Here is a 20794-nt window from a genome sequence, read left to right as displayed (position 1 = left end):
TCGACTCCAAAATCCCACGTTAACACTCGCGTTGTCAGACCACTCCCCACACCAACTGTCCCAGTTGAGGTGCCTCAAAAAGCAGACTCAGATGCAGATTAGAGCATAGGCTCTAATCCTACTGCTCTCTGGTCCGCTCCCAGCCCCGGGATGTATTAGTCAAGATAATATTAGCTGCTTTAGGGGCGCCTGGGTGGCTCTGTTGGTTGGTCATCAGACTCTGGCTCAGGTCATGATCTCCTGGTTTGTGGGTTTGAGCTCCATGTCGGGCTCTGTGCTGACAGCTCAGAGCCTGGAGCCTGCTTCAGATTCTGTGTCTCCCTCTCTCTCTCTCTCTCTGCCCCTCCCCTGCTCATACTCTGCCTCTCTCTCTCTCTCTCTCTCTCTCTCTCTCAAAAATACATGAAAACATTTCAAAAATTTAAAAACTATATTAGCTGCTGTAAAATATTTATACATACTAGCTCAGACCCAATATAAATTTATTTCTCTTCACATAAAGATTAAAGAGGTGTTTTGGATCAGTAGATGGCTCTCCTCCAAGGGATGATTCAGGGACCCAGGCTCTTTTTCTCTTGTGGAGAGGACCTATCTTCATCACATAGCTTCCAAGGCCTCCACGCTTCCCACATGGCATAGACGGTGGGGTATGGTGGACACAGCTACGAGGCTTGCATGGGCCTGTCCTGGAAGTGACATGCATCACTCCGTTCACATTCCACCAACTAGAATAAGTCACAGGGCCACACCCAACTGCAAGAGAAGCTGGGAAGCATGACCGAGCTGTGTGCCCAGAAAGATGAGGCTTGGCCAACAGCCAGACACTTTCGAAAACATTCAAGAAGCCACAACTTTCCACTCTGGCATAAAACTAGAGAAATGTCAGAATCTCAGTCTGACCTCAACTCCGCCAATGATGCCAAAGTCCTGTGAAGTCATATGAAGTCATTCCAGAACTCTTGATTTCAAATCCCAACTTCCTTCTTTGCACACCAGACCTTCTAGAACACACAATCTTCTCTTAAGCTTCCCACTAAAGCCTCCCCTACTCTGCCCATCGCACGTTGGAGCAACATCAGCTACAAATAGCTTATGTGAGATTTAGCACCAACGACAGAGAAGGAAGACAGGACGAAATTTTGGCTCAAGACCCAAGAAGCATCCTTATCTCCAGGAGAAAACCACAATAGCTTATTTCTTTACTTCTTCAGTCTCTTACAGGAGCTATGATAGTTTCTTACAATTTTTTTTTTTTTAAGATTCAAACACTCAAAGGATCAGCGGTGGACAAGTTAATGAGAAATACAATTGTTGCAACTAGAGGTAAAGAGCTGATCATGGTGACAGGTAAAGGAATTACTGCATTTATTCAGGGTTTGTCAGTTTAAGTACAGGAAGTTAATGTTGGGGAAACACGCATGGTCTTTGAACCAAGTGAATAATGCAGCTGCTTCTTCCTGCCATTTTTTATAACTGTTATTAAATTAAATACACATAAGTTCAAATGCCCCCAAGGTAATGCATTCAGAATACCTTTGGGGAATAAGTCATACTTGCATTCTAAGATGCCAAGTTGAGCCTATATATTTATATCCCTTTCCTCCTTTCTGCCAATAGAAATGAATAGAGAAATCTAGAAATTTGATAAAAGGGAAGAATCTACCTCCATGTCAGAAGACAAAGATGGGTATTCTCAACAGGCCAGAACATTGGTGGGAGGTCTATGGGACGTGACGCAGGTGGCACCTGATTGAGGCAGATACTGGCTCACTCGCAATTCAAAACAAGCAAGGAAACAGTCCATCCAGAAAGTAGTCAGTATCGATCTCTGCTAGACCTGTTTTATCTTCCCACCGAAAAAAGTAAAAGCTCAGAGAGTCAGGGGCTGGAGAAAAAGGTGAGATGTGAGACACTTGGCAAGGGGAAAATCTTAACTTGGTGTGAGTTGTGGGGACAGCAACAAGTCTAGAGGAAGCACAGAACCCACGTACTCCCAGGCCCAGATTCATCCCAGCACTTACTTATCTCCCTGGACGCCAGCCTGACTTCCAGCCACGAGCACCTGCAAGGTTTTGTCCGAAGACTCTCTGACCACAGAGCCAACTCTGTTTGAAGTAGCAAGCCCCTAGAAGCAGGCTCTGTAAAAATACCCCAACTCCCTCACCTCTCAGGTGGGATAAATCTGAGGCACATGCTCTCTACTGGTTCCCAGAGTTCCCTGGTGGGAATGAGCTGCAGGTGTCCCTGGAGGTAACCTGCCTGATTATGCACCTTGTCTTGGCTGCCTTTCCTTCCCTGACTCACTTCCTCACTCTCTCTGTCAGATGTGTCCTGAAATCACCTTTCCAGTAAACTAGCTGCACTTAAATTCTTTTTTTTAACAGTTTTTTAATGTTTTTATTTTATTTTTAAGAGAGAGAGAGAGAGAGAGAGAGAGAGAGAGAGAGAGAGAGAGAGAGAGAGAGCGCACGTGCACGAGCAGGGGAGGGGCAGAGAGACAGAAGGACAGAGTATCTGACTGAAGCAGGACTCCATGCTGACAGCAGAGAGCCTGATGCAGGGCTCAAACTCACGAACCGCGAGATCATGACCTGAGTTGAAGTCAGACACTTAACCAACTGAGCCACCCAGGACCCAGTTGCCCTTAAATTCTTATTTCCGGATCTGGGGAGACCCAAACTAAGCAGAGAGTTAACCCGAACTTTCTGAACATGTGGGTGGTGGGTCAGAGTGGGGCCATTGCCACAGTGGGGTACTAGAGTGGGCAGTGGAGCCCATTAGGGGTGAATGCTGTTGTCTCAGCTAATGTACAACTAATATGAACATGGGGAAGGATCTACCCATCTGGGAGGGCACCCCTTTAAATGCCTCCACCCTACCACACACACACACACACACACATAACTAAACTGCCTCTCTTTCTTTGGGAAATATTTGAGCAGAGACTCATACAATATCTGATAGAATCCATCTCAGTCTTGGGCAAACATAAATCTCTCAAAGAATAAGAAAATAAAGAAATATCACCTACCATAAGAAAATATTTTGTGGCAAAAACAACAGCCTAATTCTGCAGTCTCTCCAAATGTTTTCCTGCAACTGTACTTGAGAAACCTTTAGGAAATCTCTCTTAAATATATGCAATAAGATCCAAAAACACATCGCAAGATGTTAACACTGGGGAAATCTAGGTGAAGGGTATGAGGGAACTCTCTGTAATATCTTTGCACCTTTATTGTAAATCTAAGACAGTTCCAAAATAAAACATAAAAACAAGACAAGAATAAACAAAACAAATGTTGCATCTATGAAGGAAATGCTCTGAAGCCAGAAAATACTTTCAGTAGGAAAAGCAAATATGGTCATCAAAATATCTAAATGTAGTGGAGGCCAAACAATTGATTGGATACTGCCAAAACTCAAACTAGCTATTTGGAAGATCAGTGTGAGCGATTTCCCCCAAATTCAGAAGAAAGGGACAAAAAGATAAATATGATGAGACAAGAGAAGAGAAATATAGAATGAATCCTGGAGGTTCCATAAGCGCCCATTTGGAATTCTAGAAAGAGTGAACAGGACAGATGGAGGAGAAGCAATAATGAAGGAAATAACAGAAGGAAAATTCCCTCAACCGTAAGCAATGGACCCGCTCCCAGGGATGGTAAGTAAGTGCTGGCAGGGAAACCTGCCATGAGTGGTGCTGTGGACAGGCGCCAAAGCTCATCCCCCAAGCCACACCTGAGCCTCTTGGCATCTGCCCGGGTGGACATGACAGAGAAGAAATTCAAAGAGCACTGGCTTGTCTGAGTTGCAACACAACAATCAAAGCTGTGGAAAAGTCCACAATTCCTGGCATCGCTCCTGGTGACCTAAGCATTTGCAAAGGTCCAGGACACCTGAGGAGAACATAAAGGAATCCTACAGAGCATAATTGCACAGCTCTGGGAAATGGACAAAGCGAGGGCAGCCTTGGAGGGGGTTTTCTTTGGGGTGGAGGGGGGAGATTAGGATTAAGTCCCAATGCCATGTTTCCTCACCCCCTTCCAGTTTCGCTGCCTTCCAATGCCTGCCCCCCAACCCCATCAATTTCCCTATCCAGGCTGCAAAAGCTTAGCTGACTTTGGACTCATTCTGCTACCCCTCAGGTCTATTCGTGTCCAGATGATGACTTTTTTATGATTGGAGACTCCCTCGTATCTGCCCTTTCCATCCTCACAGCCTCAACCCAAGTCCAAGCCATTGGACTATTTAACAATATCTCATGTGGTCTTCATGCTTCCAGCCTCTGAAACTCAACAGTCTACTATTATCAACACTTGGATCAAACCAGCAGAGAGTAGTGAGGACTGTGGCAAACTGGAGAGCAAGTGCTCTGACTAAAGGAAACAGTCACTAATCACCTCTAGCCATTGTTTCCCATGGAAACCTTGACCCAGAGAGGCCAGATCTTCCAGTTTTTAAAGAAAAATTCAGACTTCGCTGGTAAAAGCTCCTGTTCTTAAAAGTTGTCCCTAGCAACCACTGTTTTGCTTTGTCTCTATGAATGTGATTCCTCTAGGTACCTCATATGAATGTAATCATACAATATCTGTCCTTTTGTATCTAGTTTATCCCACTTAGCATAACGTCTTTCAGGTTCATCTATGTTGTGGCCTGTGTCAGGATTTCCTCCCCTTTTAAGGCTGAATACTATTCCACTGCATGGGTATATCACATTTTATCTAATCATCCATCAATGGACATTTCAGTTGTTTCCACATCTTGCCTATTATGAATAATGCTGCTATGAACATTTTCATACAAATATCTGTTCAAGTCCCTACTTTAAGTAGTTTCGGATATATACTGAGAAGCGGGAATTCTGGATCATATGTTAATTCTACATTTAATTTTTTTTTAAGTTTATTTAGTTTTGACAGAGAGAGAGAGAGAGAGAGAGAGAGAGAGAGAGAGAGAGAGAGAATGAGTGGGGGAGGGGCAGAGAGAGGGAGACACAGAATCCGAAACAGACTCCAGGCTCTGAGCTGTCAGCACAGAGCCCGACGTGGGGCTCGAACTCACGGACCGCGCGATCATGACCTGAGCCGAAGTTGGACGCTCAACCGACTGAGCCACCCAGGTGCCCCTCTACATTTAATTTTTTGAGGAACTTCCATAATGTTTTCCTGAATCATACATTTTAAAAACAGTGAATTCTATGGTATGTGGAATATACTCAATTTCTTTTTAAGTCTGAGCAATACAGAGGAAACAATGTGAAATGTTTTATAAGGCAACTAGCCTGGGCTCTTCAAAACGTCAGTGTCATGAAAAATCAAAAAAATGCAGGGGAAGAGTTATAGATTGAAAAACAACAAAGACACCCAGTGACAACAACAAAAATAGATGAGGGAATGTGGTAGGCACTGGAGGTTAGGTTATCCAATACCCAGACCCAACCCTTTCTTTCTTACCTTCCTCTACTATAAAGCCTGGAAAGGAGTGGGTGAGGGGGAGTCAATTTCCTGGCCTCTCTTGCAGCTCCAGATGGATGTGTGACACAGTTCTGGCCAATGAAATATAATGGGAACCTACTGAGAATTTCTGGGAAAGCCTTTGCTTTCATATCAACCCCTTCTTTCTGCCTGAGCATTCAGAGATGACAATAGAAATAGAACAGCCATCTTGCAACCATAGGTAATGAGTTCAACCACCAAAGCACCAACACATTAAGAACAGGGGAATGGAAATCCAGAGCTGAGTTCTTGATGGCACCTTTGGTCTGCCACACCAGCTCTGGACTCTCTATCTCTGGACTTCTTGTTATGTGAGATTAAAATCATCATCATCATCACCACCATCATCCTTTAAGTGAGTGACAAATTTTCTGTTATTTGCAGACAAGTGTATTCCCAAATGTTATAGGAAGACTTTCAGAAAGATGGCAAATTGCTTAACCTCCCTATACCTCAGTTTCCTCATCTATAAAATAAGAGTAATCATGGGGATTTGATGAAGAAACATCATAGTGTTGATGTGAGGGCGTAAGTACTTAACTACTCGTAAAGCACTTAAGAGGCAATAACCCAATGCATGTTAGCTGCTATTATGGTTACTATCATTATTACTATTTGTAATGTTATTATTGAAGAATGAGAGAATTTTCATGAAACCCCACTCTCTGAAGCCCATTGAATTGATCAAAAGTAGTCCAAAAGACTGGGGTGCCTGAGTAGCTCAGTCAGTTAAGCATCTGACTTCAGCTAAGGTCATGATCTCGTGGTCTGTGAGTTCAAGCCCTGTGTCAGGCTCTGTGCTGACAGAGCAGAGCCTGGAGCCTGCTTTGGATTCTGTATCTCCTTCTCTCTTTGCCCCTCCCCTGTTTACACTCTGTCTCTCTCTCTGAAAAATAAACATTAAAAATTAAAAAAAAAAAAAGTAGTCCAAAAGAGAGATGGAGACTCCAGTGACAAACCTAGGCAACATCTATGAACCCATACCACAGATGCTGGCTTGTGAGGTCTGGCCCAGACCAAAGGGAGACACTGGGAGGCAGTGGGGTTTTGTGGGAAAGAGCATGGATTGTAGAATCAGCTTGACTGGACTTTCTCCTGGATCTACCATGCATTCGATTGAAAGGTCAATTAAGTCATGTAACCTCTAGAAGCATCTATTTCTTCATCTGTAAAATGATGATAATAATGGCAGTCCCTAACTCAAAACATTGTTGTGATGATCAGATGAAGTGGATAGTCTAGAGCCTGGCCACCATATTATCCACCTCTGCGTGCATTAGCTGTTGCCATTGCTGTTGTTATTACTATTATCTCCAGAATCTTGAGAAAGGTGTTCGGTAAATACTTGTTGGAATCATGGCGGATAAATGGATGGATAGATGATCAATGAATGGTCAGATCAATGGTTCAATAGATGGATGGATGGACAGACTCTCTTGGAGGTCAGGGAGTTGGTATTTAGAATCCCCTGTTGGTCTGAGAAGGGTTAACGACCTCAGTACACGCACAGCCCATTAGTTATGGAACCCATCTGGCCTCCCTTCTCTGCCCCTACAGAGTAAAAAAGATATCTTTGATTCACAGCCTCAGTGTACATAGCTCCCCCTTGGAAATCACTTCTTAACAAAACTCTGAAAGAAAAATACATCTTGCCACCACCATGAGAATTATAGGTTGTCAGCAGCCCAGCATTAGTGCATATCCCTAGACTTTATTTATTTTTAATAATAAAGCTGCTGAGCCCTTCAATAATGGGGGCCATGCCATCTTTGAATCTCCTGACTGCTGTCTGACAGGAAAGGGGGCCACCTATACCGCCCTACCTTAAGCAGGCAGACCAGCTTCAAGCAGACAGCACCATAAATCATAATTAGCTGCCACCTTCAAATGTGGGCGTGGAGGGTGAGGGGCAGTAAAGCCCACACCAATCTCAGGCACAAAGACAAACCTTAGCTTGATTCACTGCAAGGTAATTACAGGGACTGTCAGAAGCTGGTGCCGGCTTTACTTTCTAGTCAAAGAAGCTACAGGAACTTAAAACCTCCATGCATTCAAAAATAATCACTGAATTCCTACAGTGAATTTGTGGGTCCATCACTCACTAAATAAAGACGTCTGCAAAGTACTTTGTTTCTTTCAAGTGGACCCCAAAAAATGAGTTATTGCCTTTTCAGTGATCTGCAAAAGGGAGGGGGAAGAAAACCAGTGTTTATTAAGCATCTACTATGCACTGCACTAGACATTTTACATGTTATTTCTTTATTTCAATTGCCCATCTTGTGGGGCTGGCATTTTAGTTCCTCTCTTAGGAATATAGGGAGGAGACTGAGGTTTAGGAGTTAAATAATTTGCCCAGGGCACAAAGGTGAGAATGGAATCTGTACCCGTATTTGTAGGACTCCAAAGCTGGTGTGAGTTTCTACAAGGCCTCACTTGTCATCCCGTGGCTGACACTGTTCCCTGTATGTTACAGATGGTGTCGTTCTTGTAGACACTCTGCCCCAGCCAAACAGATAGATGCTTATGCTGAGCTAGCCTGGGCCTCCTGCCCACACACCCAAGTCAGTGAGACAGTAGTGAGAGATCTTCCAGATCACCCTTCTGCACACAGTGTTCCTGACTGGCCCCTTGAACCCTGTTCCAGGGTTTCACTCCAGCATAACCATGGCCAGACACCTCTACCTAGTACGTACCACCCCAAGTGCTCAGGGCTGCCTCAGCCCTCCCTGGGTCACTGGCTCATGACCATATCATCTTTCTTCTCTTCTCCCTGAAACAGATATTTATTGAGTACCTTCTCTGAACCATTCCCAATGCCAAGTTCTCAGGGTCCAGCAGTAAACAAGACAGCCACAGCTATAATCCTCATGGAGCTGTTAGTCTACTGAAGGAGGAAGACACTATATAATCAGAGACCAAACATCTCCAGAAATCATCTACTCAACACATCAATGTTTCCACTGAATCTGTAAAAGACCATCCAGCACTGAGTGAACACGATCCCACGGATGACCTTAGCTAACCCCCTACAAGGGTCTATGAGTTAAGTATTAATATTATTCCCAGTTTATAGATGGAGAAACTGAGTCCCGGAGAGGCTAAGTAAACCCAAGAGCTCATAGTTGACAAGTGGAGGAGCCAAGGTCTGAGCCCAGGCTGTGTGATTCCTAGTATGATGGGCTCAGGTAGCCAATAACCTCATTTATTTAAAAACAAGTTTAAAAAATAATTCAGACGGAGGCTAGCATACTCATGCTGGCCAGACATCATCTTTTAAAGCAGCTCATTTTCACCAATTGACAGGTGTCTGGGTGGCCCTAGGCACAAATCAGGACTCATTTCTTTGCCAGGAGAGTGGAGCAGAGGCTGAGGATAGAGGACGAGCCTTCCCGACAGCCCTTGGCAGGCCCCATCCATCTGGTCGGCTGGTGTCCCTTGCAAGAGGCCGCAGCTGATGCCCCCTGTCCTCCCAAGCAGTGGGTGGGGCCGGCCACTCCGTGCAGACAGCAAGCCATTGATTTCAGATCTCTTCTCCCTCTCTTTCTCCCCCTCTCTCTGGATCCCAAGAATCCATTAACTACCCGTGCACACGCGGCCCATCCGAGGATGGCTATTACCTTCTGTGCTCACAGCAGAGCTGCGCGTCTCTATCCAAGCACAGATGGAAGACAAGGGCGTGGGGTTAATTGATCAAGCAGCACCAGCTCCTGTGCAAGGGTTGGCATAAAATGGCTCGTTTCGCAGATGCTCAGGCCCCTTGCTCACCAGTCTCCCGTGACTAAACCAGGTCACTAACACGCTTTTGAACAAATACCCCCAAACTTACACAATCAGGTTCATCTTGTGTCCCCCAAAGCGGTCACCTTGGAATACCACAGTCACCTTCCTCCATTCTGCAAACGTGTTGAATACTAACTAGACACAAAGCAGGCAGTAGGGCTGAGAGGCAGAGGGTGGGTTACATACAATTCAGTGCAACTTAGTTCATATCAATCAACATTTCTTGAGCACCTACTAGGTACAAGGCCCCATGCATGGTGGACAATTAGAATATAAAGGTGGGTCCTACCATCAGGAGTGGGATAGACACACAAACGAAAGGGTTTTCTGAAGGCGGCAGGGTGTGAGGAGGGCAGGAAGTGTGCGGAGAGGGGGAAACACAGGTTGGGGACAATACGAGAGATGGTGCTAAATCCTGGAAGAAATGGTAGTGGGTGTTAAGCTCAGAAAGGCAAGAAATGTCACAATAATTTTATTTTCTCTACACCTATCTCAAGTCCCAGCTTACAGAGCTGGCAGGAAATTCACATGTGGGGTTCCTTTCTTGTCCCCCAGGATCCTGCGAAGGTCACAAGGATCTTCATAGAGCCAACTTTAGGGATGTCCAGTGGCCATAGGTCCACTGGTTGCCTTTGTTAGGATATTGCCCAAGCCCTTGGGGATCCTTCTTGGCAGATGACAATGCTGCCCCCATGCCAAGCTGGGCTCAAGAAATTTCCCAGACTGGTACCTCCAACGCCAGGGACCCCCTCACAGTCATCTTAAAACCCCCTCACAGTCATCTTGTCTTGATCCAACTACCTCCAGGATTTCTTTCTGCTCACAGAATCCCAAACAACATGTCCTTCCTGGCCTTTGGGAATTTTCTCTCTCTCTCTCTCTCTCTCTCTCTCTCTCTCTCTCTCTCTCTTCCTCTGTCTCTCTCCCTACCCTCCCACCCCCTAGTTCTGTCCACTTGGTTCTACTTTATCTCCACCAAAGGCCTCTCTCCCTCCCCACTTTGCAGAACCCCCTGTACTCAGTGAGCCTAGGTTATCAAAAATAACAGAATCAGGAAAGAGACCCTTCTACAGGCAATGTCTCCTTTAATCCTACAATGCAAGCTTCCCTTAGCAGGAGAGACAAAAGCCTCTCCACCTTGAAATAGGGAAGGCAAGAATACAACATGAATTAATGTAGTACGTTATCCCATCTGTCAAAGGAAGACTCAGAAACAGAAGTATTTAGAAAAGAAAAGGAAAAAAATCTTTTTCTTGCAAAGAGTGCAAGAGAGTCAGGCTTCAGAAGAACTGGCTCACCAAATTCAAAACAAAGCAATTATTTCAGGGAAAACAACTGCAAAATGCCCTGGCTCGCTGGGTTTACGTTCGCTTGTTCATGACTTGAAAACAGCAACTTCCTCACACGATGATCATATGCACAAAAGTATCTGCAGAGATCACAATAGCAGGACCCAAGGACAAACCTGTCTTTGTTAGAGAGGCCAGACTTAAGGGAAGTATTCGAGGATATATTGTCTGGGAGACCCTAACAGACTGGGTTTGTCTCAGGGTTTATGAGTCTCTGTCGGTTCAGGGTCTTCCCCACCCCCCACCCCCCACCCCCGCCAGTGTATGTGAAGTGCTTGATCAGATTGGAAGCGGGGCAAAGTGGCTATTTTGGCTTCTTCAGACCACACAATCTATAGAGAAAATGCAGTGGAAATCCAAACGAGGAGATCATAAAAGTGTGGGCAGTTTGGGCAGCTGGATGTGGGGAGGGCAGAGACAGAGACACATTCAGAGTGGCTGACATTGGATGACAGGGGCTTCGAGGCGAGGCTGGAAGAGCCGGCTGAAGGTCAGACCGAGGACCGTGGGTGGCCTTCTCTTATACCTCAGCTGGGCTGAGCAGAGTGTGTGGAGGATGGCAATTGCGTGCCAGTGCCCCAGGGCCTAAAACATCAGCCAGACCCCGAGGCCATTTAATCCAACATCTTCTGACACAGGTGAGGAAACCGAGGCCAGAGAGCTTGGCTGTGTCCCTACAATATCTTCAGCAGCAGCACATTTGGCCTTCAGGTCAGCGGACTGAGCAGGGGGAAGGGAGGCATGAGTTTTTGAAGAGTAAGAAAACATTTAGAGTCAGGTGTGGCTCATGAGGCAAGGATCAAGGTGAACAACGTCGCTTCCTGCTAACAGTTTTGTAAAAGTAATTTTAAAGGATAAAGACAAGGATGAGAGCAAAATTCTTCCGCTGTTCACAGCCACTAACGGGCACTCCCAGGAGGGTCCAAGCACTGTGAACAGACTGATTGGAACATGGACACGGCCTCCCAAAAGGGTCAATCCTCATTCTGGAAGTTACACTCTGGGTTCTTTTCTTTCTTCCTATATATTGCTCATTTTAATTAAAAATAATAACCCATGCTCACTCTGAAACATGTAAACAATAAAGAAGGAAATGGAGCGAAAAGTGAGGGCCCCCTTTAATAGCTACACCCGATCCCACCCTCCTCCCCAAAGACAAATGATCTTGGCAATTCAGTGTCTACTTTTCCAGATGTTTGCACCGATTCACCAATTTGTATGCATACAAACTCATTTAATGAAGGGTTTTTCTATTCAAAGGGCATTACACAGTATATTCTTCAGTTCTGATTTTTTTTTCTCTCTATTCAATTTGGCATCACAAACATCTTTTCATGTCACATACTTGACCTCTTTCTTTCAAACAGCTGGAAATTATATCGTGTGGGTGCCCCATAACTGATGTAAATATTCCACATTGATGCGCATTCAGCTTATTTTCCAGTTTCTGACTAGTGTAAATAATGCCATCATGCTTGTGTATGTTTTTGTACATCTACACATATATCCCATAGAGTAGATTCCCAGAAGTGAAATGCTGAATCGGTGAATATGTATACTTTATACTCCTGGCACCAGCACAGTATGAGAAAGAGGTTCATTCTGTTCCCCCCTCACTAAATAAGGTATTAATGACCCCTTAAGAATATTTGCCAGGGGTGCCTGGCTGACTCAATCGGTAGAGCATGCGACTCTTGATCTTAGGGTTGTGAGTTTGAGACCCATTTTGAGCATAAAGATTATATAAAAGACATAAAAATATATTCGTAGTTTGATAGGTAGCAAATGGTATCACATCGCAATTTGTGCTATTTATTTATTTATTTATTGGAAAGAGCAAGAGAGAGAGAAGGAGAGAGAATGAGCAGGGGAGGGGCAGAGAAAGAGGGAGAGAGAGAATGTTAAGTAGGTTGCATGCTCAGCATGGAGCCCAATGTGGGGCTCAATTTCACGACCCTGGGATCATGACCTGAGCTGAAATCAAGAGTCAGATGCTTAACTAAGTCACCCAGGCATCCCATGTGCTACTTTAATTATAAGTAAGGCTTATTGTAAGTAATAGGATTTTTTTTAATTCCAGTATAATTAGCATACAGTGTTCTATTAGTTTCAGGTGTACAACATAGTGTACTTCAATAATCTTTTACATTTGGGTTTATCATTGTTTTATTTGGGGTCTTCTGAGAAGCACACGCCAAGGCAGGATTGAACAAGCAAGAGCCTTACTGGGGACAAAGGGAGGTGGGGGAGATGGGAGAGCTTTCAGACCCACATGCAGGTCTGATGTTTATCAAAGGAGAGGGAGAAGGAGGATTGTGCAGGATGATCCTCGGATCACAGTGCTGCTCTGAGAAAGCCTCCAGCAGACCAGCGGGGTGGTTTCCAAAGTGGAGGGGCTCTGTCACTGTCTGGGAACAGACTGGGGGAAGCACGACCCAGTGTGACCACCATAGTGGACCCAAAGATGCCTTAGCTTGAGACTGTCAATCAGCTGTTTTTTTCCTCCCACCAAAAGTTCTTCTGGAGGGAGATCTGACCAACCCACCTTTATGGCCACCACTGTAGTCCAGCTTTCTTCTTCTAGAAGTTGGCCTAATTTTCTAAGGCATCTTTGTGCTTTTGTTACAGATCTGCAGAAAATCTTCATATATTTGATAGAGTAGTTCTTGGTTGAATATGCTGCAAATATTTCCTCCCAGTCTACTTTCTTTTAACTCTGTGTTTTGTTTCACTGGATAGAAGTTTTTTAAGTTTAAAAAACATTTCATAGTAAAATCTGTTAATTGTTTCCGTTAAGGTGTCTGTGTCTTACTTAAGAATGTTATCTTCTAGGTGCACCTGGTGGCTCGGTTGGTTGAGTATCCAACTCTTGATTTCAGCTCAGGTCATGATCCCGGGGTCATAGGATTGAGCCCCATGTTGGGCTCTGCACTGAGCATGGAGCCTGCCTGGAATTCCCTCTCTCTTTCCCTTTGTCCCTCCTCCTACTCATATGCTCGCTCACGCATGCTCTCTCTCTCTCAAATAAAAAAGAATGAAAAAGAATGCTATCTTCTTTTAGTACAAAGAAAAATGAGAGGAGGCTCCCATTACTTTATCTTGTACCTTCTCTGACTCTGCAGTACATTATGGATGTAATTTTAGTATAAATGACTATACTATGCACTGACCAGGGCTTGACTGAATTTGCTTGATTTTTTTTCCATCTAATTATTATAAAATATGTTTCCCTATTTTGTTACTATATTATAAAATATGTTTTGAAATCAATGGCAGGGCTCTGTTCATTCACATTAAAACCCATTTCTGGAAAAAAAAAATCTCTGCAACTAAAGACATGGGCAAAAATTCAGCATTTGTGAGAAGAAGGTGGTGTTGCTTTCGTGATGAGCTGGGCCTGATGATGTGTGTGACCCCAGGTAGCAGCAAGGTGTGGGAAGAAACAAGGGGAGCCTGCACTCATAGTGCTCTGCTTCTACCCTCAGAGAGCTGGTGAGCCAGTTCTAAGGATGATGATCCAGCCCACACATGCCTGGATCATTCCATCACAGCCTCCTTCTCGTTTTCTCCCTAGCAGCTCTCTTAAGCTCTATTTGTTACATTTCTGGCTTGGAAGCAGAGGTTTCCTGGCCCCTTCATGGCTCACTGAGAGTCAGGTGTTTGTGGCATATCTGCTGACATCTAGCCCACTTGGAGAGGGATTGGGGGAGACAAGGTCCACCTTACAGGACCAGAGGAAGCAGGACCGTCTACTGCTCACACTTACCTTTCCTATATTATTTTCCAGTGTCACTGTCCTCCTTCCAAGGGCCTCACAGGGGACAACCCAGCATGTCCCAGGATGCCCTCTACCACACCCACCTTCCCTTGGCTTCTCCCAAGCCCCTCCCCTCCCCTGCACCGAGACCACAGCAATTAGCCCCAGACAATTATCAGTGATCCGGGGCTGTCTTGATCTTACATTTTTATGTCAGGATGAATTTGGATTCTGAAGTTGATCTTATTGTGAGGGTTTTATGAGGGAAAGATTAAATTGTCCTCTGATGTGTGCTTCATTAGGCCCCAAATCCTTGAAGAGTCATTAAAGCACCTTCTCACTGAAATGTTCTCAATCTCAGCCTGATGGATAGCCACAGGAATAATCTCCCCATTATTTGGTAGCTAAAATGGCTAGGAAGCTCTGCCAGATGTGATTTTGCGGCAGTCCTTTGAGCCTGGCTCTTTTGTGGCCTGTGATCCCTCAAATCCATGAGTGTAACAATGCCAGAGCCTGAGCCTGTTCTGCTTTTCCCAGGAAAAGTCATTCCTGCCCCTTCCTCTAAAGGGACAGCTTTTCCCTGAGTTGGCTACACTCTCACCATGAGCCCCCAGCTGTAGGTCTAGTCTGTGAGGTGGGTAGGGCTTAGTCCATGGTCAGAGCACAGCCTGGGACCAGGATCAGGGCTCAGTCTAGAAGTAGAGTCAGGCTCAGTCTGGGACCAGGATCAAGGCTCAGTCTGTGGCAAGGGTCAGGGCTCAGTCTTAGATGAGGATCAGTGCTCAGTCTATTACCAGAATCAAGGCTAAGTCTAGAAGCAGGGTTGGAGCTGTGTCTGGGTCCAGGGTCAGGATCCTGTCCACAGCCAAGATCAGGCTGTGGCCAGAGTCAGGGCTTTAGTCTATGACCTGGTTAACAGTCCAGTCTGTGGCCAAAGGCTCACTGACTGACCCTGGCCTGGCATCAACCCCAACTCAGCTCAGCGTACAAGGACTTGCCACCTTGCCTGAGTACTCCTACTCTCAAATATTAGCCAGACCTATGCCCAGGCAGGTTGTGCCAACAGCCACTGAGAAACTCAAACTATTTCAGATCAGAGACAGCAGACAGGAGTGCCTGTCGGTGAGGATCTGTATTAGAGGTGGCATAGGGGAAAGCTGAGGCAGAACTGTAAGGGGTCTGGAATGGTGACGGAAAAAGCCAATGTGACACTAGGGCCTCAGCCTCAGAAGTCCAAGGCAAAGGCAAAGAGATCCGGCATTATTTCCAACCCTTTTCCAGGAAGTCTTACCACTTGCTCATCTTTCTGATTTCACCAACAGAAAGAGCCAAATCTATGGGGAAGGGTCCTTGCTGATGCCACGTTTCCTTCCAATCATGGCTAAGAGGAGAGCTGTTCTGCTTTAGTATGAAGCACGCTGGACTTGCTGGGAAGCCTTCACAAATCGCTCTTCCTCTCTGGGCTTCAGAACACTGAAGGAAGAGCCCTGAAGGGCTTTAATCAGGCGAGTGAGCACCACCGGGTTTGCATGTTTGAGTGATTACTCCAATTGCTGTGTGCAGGATAGATCAGAGGGGACAACAGTGGAGACCAAGGGGAAACTCTGCAGTGGTCAAGACAAGAGGTGCTGGAGGCCTGGGCTAGGGAGGGGGAAGAGGAAGTGGTGGCAGAAGGATACTTCTGAGAGCATTCAGTAGGCAGAATCCACAGGATTTGATGGCCAGCAGATATGGGGGTGAGGGAGGGCTCAAGGGCAACTGGTGAATTCCAAGGCTCTGCCTTGTGCTACAGGTGGGTACTAGTGAAATCCACTAACATGAGCAGGTTGGAAGAGCAGGGTGGGTGGAGGAAGGTGTTGGTGAATTCCAGTCTAGAACTGTTGAGTTCAAGATGTCCATGGCACTTCCAAGTGGAGGCGTCCAAAAATGAATTGAGAATATAGGCCAGGAGTTCAGGTGGGCAAACTGGACTGAAGATAGGAATTTGGGAGACTTGAACCCTTACCCAGGGATAATGTATAGGGAGAGAAGAGAAGGGGACCCAGGATGGAACCTTGGGACACTCCAACATTTAAGGAACCAACAGGGGGAGAGAAGTCAGCAAAGAAGCCTGAGGAGGAGTAAGGAGAGGTGGGGGAAACAAAGTTGAAGAGGTGGTGTGCATGTTGGGACCTATAGAAAGAATGATATTGAATATGGCCAGGAGACAGGCTGTGAGAACTCAAAGGGTACAGTCACCATGACCTTGGAAGTCACTGGTGACTGCAGAGAAAGCAGTTTCTGGAATCCTTCTAGGGGCAGTTGAACTAGACGGAGTTGAAGGATGAACTGAGGAGTTGATGTGGAGATTGGAAGTGTAGACAACTCTGGAACGGTCTGCTCTGGAGGGGATCAGGTAGGATCACAGCTGGAGAAAAGCCTGGAGTTTGAGGCAGAGAGGTATGTTCTAAGCACAAGAAGCCTTCATGCAAGTAAATGCTGGTGGGAGGGATCCACTAGAGGAAGAAATTAAAGGTACAGGAAAGAGAGCTGTTGCGGGAAAGAATGCATCATTGAATGTCTGTCACTTATCGTCATACAAGTCACTTCCCATACCCTTTTAGTATTTAATTCTGTCAACCTGCCTGTGGTGTCACATAACCATGCTCACTTCCCTCCCAGCACTTACCACAGTCAGTAAATTATTTTAATTATTCTTTGGCTTGTTTATTGACTCCTTTCCACAGATCTCAGCTCCAGGGACTCTCCAGTCCCCATCACTCCTATTTTACTTTGCTTGATTTTTCATCATGGCTCTTAAGACTACCGGATACTATATTACTTATGTGTTACCGGCTTTTGGTCTGTCTTCCCCACCAAAAATGTAAAGTCCAGGGGATATGGGACTAAGCCTGTCTTGTCTCTGCTACACCCCAGCACCATAACTGGCCAAGATCATATTAGGCACACAATCCATATATGGAATGAATGAATGATCTAAGAAAGACTGCTGAGAACTACAAAGTACTGTTAAAAGTGAAAGACAGGGAGAAAAGCCTGACACTGATCAAACCTCTACTATCTACCATATATATGGGTTCATTCATCCAAACTTCATGGCAACTTTTTGAGGTAGGAATGATAGGTGCCTTTTCAGAACTGAAGAAATTGGGCTCCAAAGAGCTTTTAAATGCTGTCAGAAATCACACAGCTAACATGTGCTGGGACCAGCACTGAAGGCCAGAATGCTTGGTTTGGTTTATTTGTTTTTCTCAAAAACCTGAGCGCCTTTCCTGCCTCACCCCCCCAACCTCCTATGTCCCCATCCCCCACCCCATGGCCTCTGGGAACGATCACAAATCCCTCCCTCCACCTGTCCTCAGGACTGCAGGCCTGACACACCTCAGTGTGTGCTCCAGAACTAGACCCCTGGCTGCAGCCATATGGGGGGTGGAGGGGGAGCCCTCCACGGGGGGTTGGTGGTTGGGGCTGAGTGGAAGGACAGTCAGGAGAGAGATTTGAGAGAGAACGTGGACAGGACCTGATGGGTGAAGGGATATGGTGGCAAGAAAGAGTGAGGTGCCCAAGATGGACTCCCAGGCTTCAGGCTCAGGGAGGGTGGATGGCCAGTGCCGCTGAGGGCTGAGATCCAGAGGAGGGAAGCAGCAAGGGAAGGGAGCAGACAGGCCTGTGGACATCCAGGTGGTAGTGTCCAGTATAAAGCTCAGGGGAGCAGTCTGAGTTGGGAGTGGTCAATAGAGGCATCATGATGGATGCTCGTATAGAGGCAGCGTGGTGGGAGGGAGGGCCCAGGGTTGGCAGAAGAGGGTCTGTGAGCATGCTCAGAGGAGAAAGCAGTCAGTAAGATGGGACGAGAGCATCCCTTCTGAACTATGTAGCTGTGGAGACAAAAGACAAGACAAATGAGCTTTTCTGTGTGTTCACTCGACAGAATATTTTATAGCCTCCCTGGATAAACAAGCTGTCATCTACCACCAAACCCTCTATCAACTGAAGCAGCTTGGGGAAAAGATAATGCTGCAGGTTTGAATACTCTTAGCTGCTGTGCCTAATTACTACACAAGCAAACAAACCAGGAGAGTTGTAGGCAAAGAGGGGCTTGGCCGCTGCCTATGGAGGAGAGACATTTCCTTGCTCCCAGGGGAGGGATGGAAGACAAGCACAGACATTTATTGAGCACCTACTGTGTGCCACACACCTGGAACATGTCATCTTATTTAATACTGTATAAGAGGCACCATCCCCATTTTGCAGATGAGGAAACAGAGGCTCAGAGAGGCCTGACAATGCACCCAGCTTAAAGGATTCACCCAAGAGTCTTCCCAATGCACTTCACAGCCTCCCCGGAGAAGATCCAGGTTGTTGCCTTCCCTCCTTCCCCAATCCTGCAGCATCAAGTCCAAATGCCATGCCCTTGATTGTGCAGCTCTGTTTACTATTCTTTTCATCAGGTGTCTGTTTGCAAGAAATAAAACTTTTGGGTTCAGCAGCAGAGCAATAACTATGAAGAAAACTGCCACTGAGAGCATGGAATTCAGCTCCCAGAATTACTGTATATTCAAAGCAGATTTCCAAAACACCATTTGACATAGGTGGTAATTCCAAGGGAACCCGTTTGCCTCTTGCCTCCTGCCCTGCCCCAGGCACATACATCCAAGGTCAAATCAGCAAGAAGAAAAGGAGGTGAGGGGGCTGAAGGACAACTAGACTGCCCCTCAAGGAGATGCCAGCAGTCTTCTCTTTCAGGAGACAGACCAGCTCTCCTTCCTCACCCTGCAGATGGGGTCAGCAGCAGTGAACAGAGTGTGACAGAATTAGATCCCAATCCTCTTGCCTCCTAGCCCACTGCAATCTTCCCAAGACAAACTGCAGCTTCATAAGAAGCCAAGAAATCCATTTATGAGGAAAATTTATATATGTATTACTAGTAAGATTTAAATTAATTATTTTACTTTCAAAAAGAATCCCAATATGTAGCTTCCAATGCAAATGTGCAAAGATCACATTTCTATAAAAAAGAGAATGAATATCCAAAGAGCAACCAGAACGTTCCTAGCACTGTCTGTCATCATGAATTTGCATGACTGTACACGACACTCCAACCATACTGGCCTTTTTTTTTCAGTCTCCCAAGGCCCCCAACTTTGATCTTATCTCAGGACCTTTTCATTTGCTATTCTCTCTGCCTGGAAGATATATCTCTAGGCTTACACAACTAAACTCTTATCATTGAGATCTCAATTCAAATGTTACCTCCTCTAAGAAGCCTTCTCGGACTACCCTACCTCAGGCAACCACACTGTCACTCTATACCAGTGGGTTTCAAACTTGAACATGTATCAGATTCACCTGGAGGGCTTCAAATACAGATTGCTGGGTCCCATTCCTCAGAGTTTCTAATTCAATAGGTCTGAGTGGGTCCTGATAATGTATATTTCTCACAAGTTTTCAGGTTGTGTTAATGCCATTAGTCTAGGAGCAAAGCTTTGAGAGCCACTGTTCTATAACATCACCCTGTTTTATTGTCTTCATGGTGTTTATCACAGTCTGAAATTATCTTTGTAATCTATTCAGTTGCTTTACTGTGGTCTGATTTTCATACTTATTGGCTGCTCCTGGGAAAGGGGTATCTGTCTGTTATTCATTATAGTATCTCCAGTACCCAGAGCAGAGCCAAGTACATGGTAGATGCTCAATGAGTATTTGAATAAATGAATTAGTGAATGGGTGGGTGGGTGGATAGAAGGACAGATGGAGGATGGATGGAGGATGGATGGATGATGGGTGGATGGGTGATGGAGGATGGATGGATGGATGATGAATGATGGATGGTGGATGATAGATGGATGGGTGAGTGATGGATGATTGTGAATGGATGGCTGATGGATGGAGGGAGGGGTGGTGAATGATGGATGATGGATAGACGGATGGATGGATGATGGATGATGGATGATGATGGATGGATAGATGGATGGATGGACAGATGGATGAATAAATGAATGGATGCTCACCTCAGCCTCTGGATTCCTGCTTCTGTACATGCCATCTTTGTTCTACACCAAGTTGATCCACAGGTGAAAATAATCCCATCTTCAATTTCAAAATCCCACTGATAAGCAAGAATGTAGAACATTTTGCCAAAGATGTTGGAAGGCCATGGCCAGGAGACACATAATACAAAACAGCAAGTGAATAAAACAGCACTTAGGCATGGCTGCTTTTAAAAGTCATTGGAGCTATCCTATCACCTTAAATGGTCCCCAGACAAAAACCATCTTGAAGGCTTCTCTCTCCATACCTCCTCCTCAGTGTCCTCCTCCTCCTTGCTCTTTTCCTCTTCAAATTTCTAAAAAATAATCTTTCTCATTTTCCCATGTAGAGCAGCTTGACCATAATTTTTTCATTGCTTGAAG

General features: G+C 45.5%; 2 long non-coding RNA genes across 16 annotated transcripts in view; both read right to left on the bottom strand.

Moving 5' to 3' along the window:
* The window catches only part of LOC123384303, a 29260-nt gene extending 26865 nt beyond the window's left edge, over positions 1–2395 (bottom strand). Inside the window, exon 1 of the long non-coding RNA XR_006595170.1 lies at positions 2022–2395. This is a non-coding gene — a long non-coding RNA (uncharacterized LOC123384303). The remainder of the gene's footprint in view (positions 1–2021) is intronic.
* Positions 2396–12571: 10176 nt separating this feature from the next.
* Positions 12572–20794, bottom strand: part of LOC102899405 — a 142533-nt gene continuing 134310 nt past the window's right edge. For 10 of the 15 annotated variants that reach the window (XR_006595158.1, XR_006595154.1, XR_006595160.1 and 7 more), the window contains 2 exons: positions 20393–20490; positions 12572–18259 (listed from right to left, as the gene is read on the bottom strand). This is a non-coding gene — a long non-coding RNA (uncharacterized LOC102899405). The remainder of the gene's footprint in view (positions 18260–20392; positions 20491–20794) is intronic. The other 5 variants (XR_006595163.1, XR_006595168.1, XR_006595162.1 and 2 more) reach the window with 3 other exon arrangements.

This window comes from Felis catus, chromosome A3 (genome assembly GCF_018350175.1).
Source record: "Felis catus isolate Fca126 chromosome A3, F.catus_Fca126_mat1.0, whole genome shotgun sequence".
Taxonomy (NCBI): Eukaryota; Metazoa; Chordata; class Mammalia; order Carnivora; family Felidae; genus Felis; species Felis catus.
This window is presented reverse-complemented; position numbering and strand designations above follow the sequence as displayed.